Raw genomic sequence first — 15,079 nt, 5'->3', positions numbered from 1 at the left:
GGATAGCTGTTATCTTATTCCAATACTGATTTATGATTGGCATAAATCCTTGAGGTGTTTCATTCGTCATTTTGTTCATGATGTTTTCCAAGCTATCGATAGCTATCCAGCAAAACCCTTTGTTCACGAATCATTGGCTCCAGTTCTGATTCTTCTTCACTGGAAGTAACCGATCCAGTATCCATTTGTATTGTGGATAATTGTTTATTAAATTCTCCTTTGTAGGATACAACCAAATCTCTTATTTGATTGAAGTAGTCATTTTTAAAGTAATTGTGCTCAGTTTTAGCACCTTCTGTTTTACATTTTATATTTAAATCCTTTAGAAAATGTTTCCCACAGCTTAACTAACTTCTCAATGCGTTTTGGATGTAGTCATGCTGTAGTTTTCGCTCAGACGAGTCCTTTTGTAATTCCTTATTACGTTTTGGATCTCTTCGCCTGTTATTAATTGCCTGTCCAGCAATGCGCTGATATTCGATGATGCCATTTTTATTTAAAGTATTACCTGACCCGTTGGAGGTATTTTGTTTTGTCGCTTTGACAGGTTGTGCCTCTACTCACAACCAAATAGGCGGTCAAGGTATACTCTTAAATATTACGGCTATGGAGCTTGATTTTCTCCTTCTTTGTTTCTGCCAAGTTGACTATCCAGTGATGTCCAAGATCGCCAAGTTGATCAGTTGTTGGTTTTGAAATTGGTCGCCCAGTTGACAAATTATACATGTAGGATTCTCCAAAATAATCCTGTGTCCAGAAGTCGGGGGTCACCAAATGTTAATAATGTAGCTGAAAAGTTTGTTTTGTCTGCCACCGGTTCTTGATACCAGTAACAATTTCGTTGCCGCAATCTGTACTTGAAACAAATTGAGCTCGGAGAAGTGAATACCACGAGTTTTCGTTGAGTACTGATTTTATTGTGGAATATGCAGGGTTTATATATACAATATCTTAAGAACTAATGTTTGTTTAGGTCCAATTCTTATCTGTTTATAGTTTACAATGGGTAGCCTGATAATCAATAGTTGTCTCATAGTTTATTAGTCTGAACAGTTGTAAAGTAGGATAACCTTATCTTATATCGCTTAAGTTTATGACGCATGCAGGTCAAATCATGCGTGCTGATAGATGGTGTGAAGTCGTAAATGCGCAGCGGAGCCTGTTTGTATAGGACTATCTGTTATCTATCTGCAGCGTACGATTTTCTCCCTTGTCTCGAAATCGTACAATAGGGGAGTACAAAATTCGAGGGAGCTAACGAGATATCGCACTTAAATGCTCACCAACGAATGCAGGGGAGCGAGTTCTGAGCGCTGCAAAGCGCGCGACAACGAAAAGTGCAAGCAACAACACAGACTACAGAGCGCAATGAACTGTGCAGATGCTGGCTTGCTAACGTGTGTATGTGCGCAGTTTCTAAGCGCGAGTTATATATGTTTGATATATATATACATGAGTTGTATTTCAATAAATAAGAATGTACACAGTGTCGTAGATTTGAACTGGTTTATTCAGAGAATTGATACAAACTGAAGTTAAGCTGTGCAAGAAGTGCTATTTTATACTTGGATGTTGGCGGCAGCCAAACCGTCTGAGTTGTTTATAATTACGTTAGCATATTCTGACTTTGGAGTGCAAGCTTGGTTGTTTATGTTTACGTTAAAGAAGCTAGCAGTCCCAGTTTGGGTTATTAATTTATAGTGGAAGCTTGAATGTTTATGTTTACATAATTGACGATCGCAATCCTGATCTAATGGAATGCTTTGTATGTGTTAGTGTTGGGTAAGTGGTAAGTGGTGACAAATGAGATGGGGAAGTGGTAAGTGGTGACAAATGTATAACTCCTCCATCGCCAGAATTTGAATTCTCCTGAATTCTTTTAAAATTAACATGAATATTATTAGGTCTTAATTTTATACACAAGTAAAATATTAATATTAATATAATAATTGCAAATGTAATTGAAATGCCATAACTTATTTTTTATGAAATTTTAACTCTGTGATTTCTTGTAAGTTTTCAAAGTTCTGTATTGAGAAGTGTTCAAAGTTTATTGTGTTTTTATAAGATTGGTTCAATAAGTTTGTTGGGTAAAAATCTATCATAAAATTCTATTTGTTCATTTGCAAAGTTTTCAGATAATATTTGAATTTTACAGTTAACAAATTGTATTAAGTAGTTTCCATTTAATGTAATATTTCTTTGATCGCAATTTTGTTTTAATTTTTCGTGTCTTACAATTATTGTTTCATCATCTATTTGTTCTATACTGGATTTATTGTTGAATTTGAATTTACAATTGTTGTTTATTGTGCAGCTTTTACTTAATGTTAGTTCCCTTAAAATTACATTTTCTTTATAATCGTATATTTTATTACAAATTTGAGTAATTAGTAAATTTTCTTGATCAATTTGAATATTGTTGCTGTTAGGTATTGCAGTTATGAGTTTGATGTCTGTTTTATAAAGTTTTTGGGTAGCTTGATTGCCATGACAATTGCGTTGTTTTTGTATTTTAATATGCCCATTCTGATTAATTTAATTTTATAAAAATCTATTTTAAATTTATTTATTTCGTCTTTTGATAATATTTCTGGTAAAATATATTGTTTTTTGCTGATGCAATGGTTTCTTGAATATAATTTAATTTTTCTTCAATATTTTTAAAGTTCTCATTTGATCATTGAATAATATGTTTTTATTGTTTCTTTTGTTTGGTTATTCATTTTGGCTGAAAGAAGTTCTATCATATTTCTGTCTTGATGGATTATGCCTGCTAGTGTGTTAATAGTATTATTAAAATGGTTGTTAATGTGAATTTGTTGGTTTAAGTTAGTGATTGCATTGTGATTATTTTGATCTATTATATTTAAGTGTTCTATAATTTCTTCCCTGTCCTCATTGTTCATAATGCCAAATAGCCATTTATGTACGGTGCCTATTCCATTAAAAATACCTCTTTCTGTTCGTGTTGATGGAGTGATAGAACTTACTTTTGCCCTTAGTAATTCTATTTCATCAATTAATGTTTCCTTATTTGCTATTTCGATATTCTTTATATTGTCGTATATTTTATTGATTATTATTGTGATTTGATTAATGTCAATAATGTGCAAAATTATAATAGTTTCATTTACAATTTCTGTAGAATACATATGTATAGGGACATATCCTGCCTCCTCTTGAATTGGGACCACATGCAGTCTAGCATGTGTCATTGATAAAATCATTAAAGTGATTAATAAAATATTCTGAAAGTGCGAGTAAAAGAAAAATGTATATATATATATATGTATTTATTACTAAAACTGTTAATGTATATGTGCATGTATTTTAATTTTGTTCCATTTTTAATGGTCTTTTGATATTACATGGATGAATATCTTCTAGTTTGGCGTATCTAAAATACGGCTCATCTTTATGTCTTAGTCTTTTGTAATTTTTAATTGGTCCTTCCTCTCTTTTTTCTTCATACTGTTCTCTTTCTTCATTTAGTTTTGTTATGATTTTTCTTTGTTAGCGCTTATTATTTCTTTAAGGTCTTGTGAGTTCTTTGTATTTTTAGCTTCGTTTGGGGAGCATTTTATAGTTGTGTGATACCTATTATTGTAAGTGTTGACAGCAATTTGAATTTTTGATTCTATCGAGATGTCTATTGACAATTTCTATTAACGTGGAGTGAAGTCTTTCAATGTCTGCGTTACCTGTGTGCGAGTTTGGTTTTGTTAAATGTAACTCGACTTTTTCTTTATTTAAGAAACTTTGAATCTGTTCTGATCTAAATTCATTATCCATAATAATTTTGTTGGGTTTGCCAAATTTTGTGAATTGCTCTATTATAATTTGCAATTTTGCCCTCCAATTCCTATCTTTTATATTGTATGCAGCTACAAATTTTGTAAGTTTATCTATGATTGTAACAAATGATCGGTGTTTGATATGGAAAATGTCTATATGAATTATTTCATTTTTCTCTTGAGGAGTTTCTGTGATATTGAATTTTACTTTGATCGGTTTCCTGTCATACTTAATTTCTCTACATTTTGTGCAGTTGGATATAACTAAGTTAATGTGCTCTCTAAGTTTTGGATAATAAATTTTGTCTTTCAAACTATAAAATGTCTCATTCATGCCACTATGTAGGGATTCTTTTGTGTGATATAAAGCTATTTGTTTGTGGAGTTCCTGTTCGTCATTTATGTCTACTGCTCGTTTTGTACATTTTAAGAATTTTATATTTTTCGTGTCTTTAAAACTGTCTATTATAATACATTGTACTTTATAGTAAATGGAATCTGGTACTTCTGAATATATGCCAATAGTTCCCCTATTAATATTGTTTAAGAGTTTCTGTTCTATTTCTAAATTGTCGTCTGCTGGATTAATTTCAATAATTTTTCTGCCTTTATTTTTAATTATACTGTCTGTTGCTAAATATGTGATAATGATTTGAGTTTTGAATTTATTAACTATATCATCTGTTATATAAAAATCTATTGGTTCGTTCTCGTTTGCTGAGTGAATTGTGTCTGTCAATGCTAAATTTGATTCATTAATATTTTCTTTGTCTATAAGCGGGGCTGTTTCCTGCCTACTGAGGAAATCCGCCACTTTGTTATTTTTCCTTTTAAATATTTGATATCACAATCAAATTCTTGTAGTTTCAATATCCATCTTTGATGTTTGTCCTTGAGGTCTTTCCCTTTGTATTTTTATTTAGATACATAATTGGTTGGTGATCAGTTATAATTGTAAATTGTGTGCCATATAGGTAATGCCTAAAGTAGTCTACGGCATACACAATTGCCAGAAATTCTTTATCTGTCGCGCTGTATTGCTTTTCGTGTTTGTTTAGGGTCCTAGATACGAATGCTATTGGCTGAGTTTGCTGTGATAACACTGCTCCTATTGCAAAATCACTCGCATCTGTCGTTAATGTAAAAGGTTTATCGAATTCTGGGAATTTCAAAATTGGATGTGAGCTTATAAGTTCTTTTAAATTTTCAAAAGAATCTATAAATTCTGGGTCATTTTTATTAATATTATTTCCTTTTTGTAAATATTTGATCATAGGGTATGCAATTTTTGAGTAATCTTTTATGAACTTTCTATAAAACCAGTCATGCCTAAAAACCTTTTAGTTGTTTTTCTGTTTTGGGATTGGAATAGCTAAAATATCTTGTATCTTTTTGGATTTGGTCGAATTCCGTCTTTACTGAGTACATGTCCTAAAAATTCTGTATCTTGTTTCATAAATGAGCATTTATTTACTTGTATTTTTAATCTGTGTTCTTGGAGTTTTTAAAAAATTTTTCTAAAGCATGTTTGTGTTCTTCGAGCGTTGTTGAGAATATTAAAATGTCGTCTAAGTAGACTACACATATTTTGTTTATGTAATCTCTTAAAACATCATTCATTAATCTTTGAAAAGTTGCTGGTGCGTTTTTAGTCCGAATGGCATTCTAACGTATTCATAAAGTCCTAATGGTGAAACAAACGCTGTCTTCTCTATGTCTTCTTCAGCCATCAAGATTTGATGATAACCTTTTGCTAAGTCCAATGTACTGAAATATTGAGCCCTACCAAGTTTGTCTAATATTGAGTCCATGAGAGGTAACGGATATTTGTCTGGTATTGTTACATGATTTAATCGACGATAGTCTACACATAATCTATATTTTTGTACTCCTGAATTATCTATTTTCTTTGGCACCATGCATATAGGTGAGCTGTATTTACTTCTGCTTTTTCTTATTATGCCGTTTCTTTCCATTTCTAAAATTTGTTTTCGAATTTCTTCTTCATATTTTGGAGAACACCTGTAAATTTTCGAATTGATCGGTTGGTCCGTTATTGTTCTTATATTGTGTACCACTGTATTTGTATTTGTCAATTGGTCGCCTTCTTTATAGTATAACTTGTTAAATCTTTTGTTTAGATTGGTAATAATTTCCTTTTCTTCTAAATTTAAATCTGTTAAATTAAAGCTTTCAATTTCACTTACTTCCAAAACACAAGCCTCTTCAGGATGCTTGGAATGGAATGGAATTTCAGCATCATTTATCAGTTTAATTGTTTTCTTCTTGAAATCAATAAATTGAACGTTTCTTTGGATGAAGTCCATACCCAATAGAAAATCGTATGATTTATCCAGGGGTAAAGCCACCCATCTTGAACGAACTTGTGGAGAATATCGAAATTCTCTTGGTGCTTCTGTCATAACTAAGTAATTATTAGTTTCAAACTTTGCATTAATTGTATGAATTGTTTTGAATATTTTTCAATTATTTTGTAAAAATTTTCCTGCACTCTATTTGTGTTTAATATACTAATTGTGGATCCAGTATCTAACAAAAAGTAAATTTACAATCTTCAATTGTTCCTTCTATTAAAATTTTTCTTTCATCCGAGGCTACTGGGTAAAAAATCTTTAGGGATTTCACTTGTTGTACTTTTATTATCCTCATCAATTATATTATCAACACTCATTGCCTCTGGGGATTCCGTCTAACATTTTGACTTTCATTTTTATTGTAATTATTATTTGGATATTGATGTGGATTATTGTTAGTATTCTGATTTTGTTGATTATTGTTATAGTTATGATTGTATTGTGGATTAGTATTGTTATTCCTATTTTGTTGTTGATTGTTATATTGTCTCCTAGTATTTTGACTTTTTGGAAAATTGCCATTATTATTGTTGTTTTTATTATTATTGTTGTTGTTATTATTATTATTATTGTTGTTATTATTATTATTTCTTTGATCAATATTGTTACCTGAGTCATTCTCGGTATTTTTACGAATTAACAATCTTTGATTTAAATTTCCAAAATTTAGACCGATATATTTAGCAATTTCATTTCTAACCATTTGCACTGTTGTTAATGGCATTAGCGAGACTGCCATGGAGCCTGCAGCTAATTCTTTTATTCGTTGAATCAATAGTGAACTTAATATATTTACTAAGCTTTCATTATTTTCAAATACAGCAAAGTCTGTTATTTCTTCCACTATGTACCTTACCTTAATATCTAAATCTTTAATAGATGTCACTCTGAGATTGTTGATCTTCCTAGTCAAACCCATTTGGTCCATTCTTGGCCGGTAATGATGTCGCAATTTCTCCTTACATTCCTCCCACGTTGTCGGTGTATTGATGGTGAGAACTGTTCTTGCCTGTCCTTGAATCTTCGTGTTGAATATAACGCTGAAAACCTGATCCGCATCATCTGCATATTCCTGCATAATCTGGTCCACTGAAGCAATGAATCCATGGAGAGTACCATCTTGTCCAGTAAATGTTGGAAGATATCGAGTTTCCTTTTCAATCTGGTTTCTAGCTCTTGTTCTTGAGTTCGCATTTGGTAGTTGCATTTGTTGAACAACAATTTGAGTGAGAGCCTGAATGCAATTCTGCATTTCGTTTATATTTTCGTTTTCCATTTTAAAGTTTATATATTTTTTTTTAGATTTGTTAGTTTAGTTGCACAATTATGACTTTGTCCTTTTTATGCCACTATTGTTTTACACTTTTTCACTTTTGGCGATAATTGTTATGCCTTTTCAGCTAAGTTCAAATATCACTTCTTAGTGTGTGTTTTGTTTTTTGTTTTAACTTTTTCACTTTCGATAACACTTGTTATGCCTTTTCAGCTAGTTCAAATGTTACTTCTTAGTGTGTTATTAATTTATCCGTCCGTTCAGACCGGCTGCGCCAGTTATATATATTTGATATATTATCTTATAGCGCTTAAGTTTATGACGCATGCAGGTCAAATCATGCGTGCTGATAGATGGTGTGAAGTCGTAAAACTCGCAGCGGTGCCTGTTTGTATAGGACTATCTGTTATCTATCTGCAGCGTACGATTTTCTCCTTGTCTCGAAATCGTACAATAGGGTTGTACAAAATTCGAGGGAGCTAACGAGATATTGCACTTAAATGCTCACCAACGAATGCAGGAGAGCGAGTTCTGAGCGCTGCAAAGCGCGCGACAACGAAAAGTGTAAGCAACAACACAGACTACAGAGCGCAATGAACTGTGCAGATGCTGGCTTGCTAACGTGTGTATGTGCGCAGTTTCTAAGCGCTGAGTTATATATCGTATTGATATATATATACATGAATTGTATTTCAATAAATAAGAATGTACACAGTGTCGTACATAGAAGTTAAGCTGTGCAAGAAGTGCTATTTTATACTTGGATGTTGGCGGCAGCCAAACCGTCTGAGTTGTTTATAATTACGTTAGCATATTCTGACTTTGGAGTGCAAGCTTGGTTGTTTATGTTTACGTTAAAGAAGCTAGCAGTCCCAGTTTGGGTTATTAATTTATAGTGGAAGCTTGAATGTTTATGTTTACATAATTGACGATCGCAATCCCGATCTAATGGAATGCTTTGTATGTGTTAGTGTTGGGTAAGTGGTAAGTGGTGACAAATGAGATGGGGAAGTGGTAAGTGGTGACAAATGTATAACTCGCGCGAAACGAAAACGAAAATGCAAGCAACAACACCGGTGCAGTGTTGGCTTGCGGGTATATATGTATGTATATACGTATGTGCGCTTAGCAACAGCACACAACTTACAGCGGCTACGAATCTGGTGACAAAGGGGGCGACGAAAGCGAAAAATTGCAATTTAACTTAGAGAAGAAGTTCGATGCAATGGTAATAAAGATTTCCCCTAGTCACTTTCACTTAGAAAACAAAATACAATATTCTGCCTAAGCGGTTCACTTTTTAATTTAAAAATATAAAATTTAAAATCAAATGCTCTACTATTTAGTATGTGCCAATAATTGAAAGCGTCACTAGAATTTTGCAACTTGGCAACCAATTCAGTTGCTTACTTTCAATTTTTCGCACAGTACCCGGAATAGGCGATCTTTAATGATCCCAGCCACTTTCCTCTGTGTGTTCTGCTTGGTGCAGGGTATCCTCCAGCGATGATGCCGAAAAATCCACCGATGACAAACACAAGGAGATCACAGCACTGGCACAAGTCAATTGATTGTTTATATTTTATTATATTTTTCGACCGGCGCGAATTTGTTTTGTTTTGTTTTCTATTTTTCAATCACTTGCGTTCAACAACAATTAGAGTCCACCGGGGGCGCCATGAAAAAAAACAAGAGTTTTTATGATATAATTCCGCTTTATTCGCGAGCACAAAGACTGGACCTAATTGTTGTTCGTTAGACGACGAAAACGAAACGAAAAGAGTGATGACGCGCAAAATAAAATAAAATAAAAAAATGTTAAATAACTGGAAGTAAAATAAAAGAAAAAATATAAAACACAAAATTGTTTTCAATCATATATTATTACAAACTTTCATTCATATGAATCCAGCTGTCTTCGGTTTTGGGAAACCCAACCAGCGCACTAGAGCTCTAATACCTTTCTTTTTAACACTTTTTCAACCAGATAAGTGTTAGGAAAACTTGTTTTTCAGTTCCTCTTTGTAGAAACCACCTTGAATTAGATTCCCATTGAAGTCTTGTAGTAAGTATGTTGTTGGGTAAGTATTTTGTAACTTTGCTTATTTTAAAACTTTCAGTTGTCCAATTAGGAGTATAGCCTTTTTCAAATACGTGTTTGTACTTGCTGATGCGTACATAATCACCCATTTTCAATTTGCTACCCGTAAACATTTTAATGTTGTTGTAGACAGTTTTCAAAATATGTTTCTCATTATTAGTGTTTACATTAACGGGTGGCATTCGTATAGTTCTATGATGTCTATTGTTGTAAACGGAAATTTTTTAGTTACTAAATGTTGAATAGTGGTTGATTCCATATCGTTTCATTAATATCTTAAATTGGGTGTTAAAGAACTCTTTATCATCGTCTGTTTGAAGATTTTGTGGGGTATCCCCTCCCTGATTGAAATATTTTCTCCATGGCCTCAGCAACGTCTTTTTGCATTTTTAGACTTTATTGCTTCCCCATCAAATTTTGAGAATGTATCTATCACTGTTAGCATGTAGCGGGACCCATTGTTTGAGTGTGCATACTTTCCCATTTCAACCAAGTCAGCTCGCCATAATTCGTTTATTCCTTTTGTTATGACTCTACGTCTAAGCGCCATCGCACCCTAGAAGCGATGCTTACGTGAAGGAGCATGTATTTCATTAATTATTCCCCGTCTAGACATATTTATTACTTTCGAATATGAGACCGTACAATTTTATCAAGAATATCTGATGTAGTTTTCTCAGTCTTGATTATTCGCTGATCAACTATAGACAATTTATCGGATAATAATCTCTCATTCCTTTCTTGATGACTTGAAATCATTGATGTTAGAAAATTTCTCAGATCGTTTACAACTTGGTCCACATACTCTTTTATCGCCAAGTCAGCATTCTCAATTAGTAAGCGACCATTTTTAAACGTCTTCCTTGTATATTGTAACTTCCATCATTATCAATGTAGAGTCCTGGTATTTTCTCACGTCGTTTTAAATGAATAGAGATCTGTTTATCATTTACATAACGTCCAAACTTGTCAACAGACATGATGATTATAAGCTCATTTCAATATTATCAATCAATTATATACGAATTTAGTGTATAATTTGAGCTTCTCTCAATTCTTCAATTATTGACGTAATTTCTTTAGTATGATTCGTATTTCTAGCTGTATGAGAGACAATTAAGAGTTAAGAGTCCCAATATACATAATTGGGTTTATTCGTCGCGAGTGACATGAATCCAGTCCAGAAACAATTGATTTTGAGATTTTAGGTGTAGATTCAGCAGTGGGTGATTTTGTTAAGAGTGGTTTAATAATTTTTGTATATTTCTTTTGCCCTTGTTCCTCTGATCTGTCCATCGGAATTAAAGTTTCTCCGGTGCACATTAGTTATCAATAAAATTTCATTATATATTTCTAGATCATTTGAATTATAATTTAGAGGTAGGCGGAGGAATATTAATGAATATAATCCACTAGTATGACGCCAGTTTTGACCATCATCCAATTCAATTTTTTGTGAGTCACATTAATGTGTGAACTCTCAACATTAATTGTCCACTTGCATTTTGTATGGGCCATAAGTCTTATCAAAAGATCTTCCCGTGCCAGTTCACTCCCCTCCATGTTCAAATTTTTTGAGTTGTCTTCAAGTTGGGTTGATTGACTCGTTATCGAAGGCGTTGAATGTATAGATGTTTCATTTGGTAACACGTTCGATGAATGAGACGGCTCTTGACTCGTTAACGGAAATGATGAATGGGGTGAGTCTTGGAAGCGAAGTGTGGGGGATATTTGTATCATAAACTTAGTTGATGAATAAGGAGAACCTTCTCTCGCTAACGATCTCGAGGTATGAGGTAAGCCTTCAAACGATGTGTCTTCTATAGCTGGTTGAGAATAGAATTGATCATCGTCATCATCATCATCATCATCCTGAGCATTAACACTATCCATTCCCCAATCCAATGTCTTCTCAATATCATATTTAGGTTTTGAGAATTGACTCTTAGCACTGTGAAATGTGAGTTTCCTTTTCTTGTTAGATGGTGTGTTTCTCTCTCGGTCGAATGGAGTAGTTTTGCATAGTTTTTTTTCCAGTCTCAACATTATTAAATGGTATCTATGTCTGAAATTTTTGTTATCATTCACAAGTTCATGTAGTGGTTCAGACATAGGTTTAAATGTTTCCTCCAGACCAATACTGTTCTGACTTTTGAGGTGTTTAAGATCAGAAAAAATTTTTTAGAGCATTTCGGCTTTTAGTTAATTGAGTTAAAACTTTTTGATTAATTTTCTTTCTTTCAAATTTATCTCATACAACTCTTAGTGGATTAGCTATTATTTCAGTCTTGTGGTCATTAGTGTACTGTGATCTATTTTACGAAACATAATCATATATAACCAATAAACAGATACATTAGCATGTTCTTTTAAACAGACCTGGTTGTACAGATCAGATATCTGGTTGTATCGAACAGCTAGCTGTTCTTTTAAACAGACCTGGTTGTACAGATCAGGTATCCGGTTCTGATAACGGACCTGTTTCTGTTAACAAACCTGTTTCAATTTCCCATACCCAGGATGAAATTAAACTTCAATTACATTTATTCAAGCAATGTAAAAGATGAAAAGTGGCTGAAAAAACTGAAAATTCCCCAATTTCCATTCCTAATGAAAACAGCTAGCTGTTCTTTTAAACAGACCTGGTTGTACAGATCAGGTATCCGGTTCTGATAACGGACCTGTTTCTGTTAACAAACCTGTTTCAATTTCCCATACCCCAGGGATGAAATTAAACTTCAATTACATTTATTCAAGCAATGTAAAAGATGAAAAGTGGCTGAAAAAAACTGAAAATTCCCCAATTTCCCATTCCCTAATGAAAATTTCGAATTTATATTTCAATAACATTTATTTGAAATAAGTATCAAAAGTAATAAAGCTGGAAAAGAAAGCTGAAAATTCCCCAAATTTACCATTCCCCATTTAAAAATACTTTTAATTTTATTTTGTTAATATAACTTATTGTTTTGCGTATTTTTCAATTACAATTTCAATTTGAATGCAATATCTCCATCATCCTGTTTTGATAGAGTATAATTACCAGTATTTAATTCTTTAATGTGTACATATTCAACTTTATCATAGCGTGCCGGGAGGTAAATTAAATACTTTTCAATGTTAATTTTAGGGAATTAGTATTAAATTTACTAGGAACCTTAGACGCTCCATAGATTCTGAATTCCCTATTCCTTGGTAGAGCGTGGAAAAATAATTCGCTGTTGATTGAAACTCGATGTCATTGGCAAGGAATTGAATGTCCTCAGCAAGAGGAGTAATAAGAGGAAGATTAACTTCGGTGAAATCAATCTCCTCTCCCTTGCTAGCCTCCTTTGATGGGCTCATCCTGATTATTTGATGTGTGTGTGTGTGTGTCTAGTACTGCTGGTGCTATTTAGTGCTGGTACTGCTCCTGCTGTTCAGTGTTGGACATGCGTGCTCCTGGCGGTGATGATACTGCTACTGCTGGTGTTGTTGAGTGCTGAGTGCTGATGACCGAATGATATTTTCCTTCGAGTGGCTGGCTGATTTTATACTTGTCACTTTCCCCTTCCACTGTTGTTTTCAAAGGTTTTCATTACCTAAGGACGTTTTCCCTTTGATTGGTTGACTTTCTACCTGTTGCTACCTGTTGCTACCTGTAGGACTTCTCAAGTGCTAGAGAAGGACAACCAACCCACTGATAAGTGTCTCCCTACCCTTCAACCGACATACACCTCATTAAAAATTCTAAACACAAATGTCCACAGTTTATAGTCCCAAAATTTTGAAAACGTTCATAATAGTAGATAATGTTTTTCCTATTATTCCACACTCGAAATGATGTGGAAATTTGGGTAATTGATCCTTCATATAAACACCTCGAAAATGAGGAATCTTTCTAAAGGCAAACTTCATTATATCAAAGTTTGATAATGCTCTCTTGGGTAGCTTACCTATTAGTTTTTGAACGTGTTTTGTCTTTGATTATTTCTAATTCTCCTGATTTGATCCCATTCCAAATTTTTTTTTATTATGCCTTCGTCTTCGTCATGTTTGTTACAAAGTATGCTGCTGCTCTCTCGCAATACTACTGTCTAACGCTTTTACACGATTCCAAGCCTTTTCAATTAAAACTGAGTCAGCGTTATGACGTTCACTCAACTCTTTACTGTTTGAATATGCAATATCATGCTCTCTACACGCTTCATCCAAAGCTCTCTACACGCTTCATTCCACGATCACCACGTGCTAATCGTTTCTCTAACTTTGTTCCAGGTCTGCAGTAATTGTATCCAGGTATATGAGCCTCAAAAGGCAGAGAGTCTATTATATTGTTTACACGACCACTACCCTGTTTGAGTTTCGATTTTGAACTAATTAAATTATAAAAACGTTTGACCAGCAACCTCAATCAACAAACGTTTCCCATTAAATGAAGTACTTCTCTCACTAACATGCGTTTTTAAGACATAAGAAAAGCATACTAGTACGAAACATTGAAGGTGGTGGACATGGAGAGAACAATCAACATCCTCGACATAGTGTTTTGCTACTCAATATAATTAGAGCATTAATTGTTGGACCATCAAATTGTGGAAAAACCAGTATTTAGCTTAGTCTTAAAGAGAGTCCCAATGGTCTCAAATTTGAAAATATTTATGTATTTTCAAAGAGTTTATACCAACCCAAATATGAATATTTGAAAAAACTTATCAAACCAATTGAAGGAATGGGATATTTTACGTTCTCCGAAACGATGCAGTGTTATCACCGCACGAAGCTAAAAATAATTCCATTATGATATTCGATGATGTGGTATGTGAAAAGCAGGATAATATCCGAAACTATTTTTGTATTCTATTTATGTCAAACATACACACATATACCGAAACATTTAATACGTGACAATGCTAATTTTATTATAATTTGATGATTGAACATGCGTCATATATATCGAGATCACGTGAACAGTGACACTGTGGACTGTGAATCATTTATGGAAATTTCACGAAATTGCTGGGAGGAGAAATTTGGATTTCTACTAATCTCTAAAGACAATGATATGAAAAATGGACGATACAGAAAAGGATTTGATCAATTCATTATACTTTAAAAATGGATATAAATCTAATGATGTGATGATTAAACAACAGTCCAAACTCAGACTTCAAAATGTCTACATCACTAACATTTGCATTAAATGGAAACACATCAGTTATAACCGAAAATTTTTTCCCACAAATTGAATTAAATAGAAATTATGAGTGTGCTCTCATTGACTTTCACACATACAATTCTATACCAAACGTAGATAGAGGGAACAATCTATTTCATATTGGAAATAAATGTATAAAAATGTCCTAAAGGGGTATGGTTCTTATGATACGTTAAAAATAGAAACCAACAACAATACGCTGAAAGTTCAAGTTACCACTAAAAAGAAACAGTATATTTTAATCGTGAACGAAGTATTGGAAAGCTATTTGGATTTGGTGAACGTATTCTAAAACCGCACAATACTGAAATTTATGTCTCAGATAACCCTGTGAAT

General features: G+C 33.3%; 1 protein-coding gene across 1 annotated transcript in view; it reads right to left on the bottom strand.

The window, feature by feature from the left end:
• Window positions 1-15,079, bottom strand: part of LOC132797886 (uncharacterized) — a 50,956-nt gene that overhangs the window by 31,214 nt on the left and 4,663 nt on the right. The window lies entirely within an intron of this gene.

This window comes from Drosophila nasuta, unplaced genomic scaffold (genome assembly GCF_023558535.2).
Source record: "Drosophila nasuta strain 15112-1781.00 unplaced genomic scaffold, ASM2355853v1 ctg29_pilon, whole genome shotgun sequence".
NCBI classification, from domain to species: domain Eukaryota; kingdom Metazoa; phylum Arthropoda; class Insecta; order Diptera; family Drosophilidae; genus Drosophila; species Drosophila nasuta.
The sequence above is the reverse complement of the archived record's forward strand: the minus strand, read 5'-3'. Positions and strand labels throughout refer to the sequence as shown.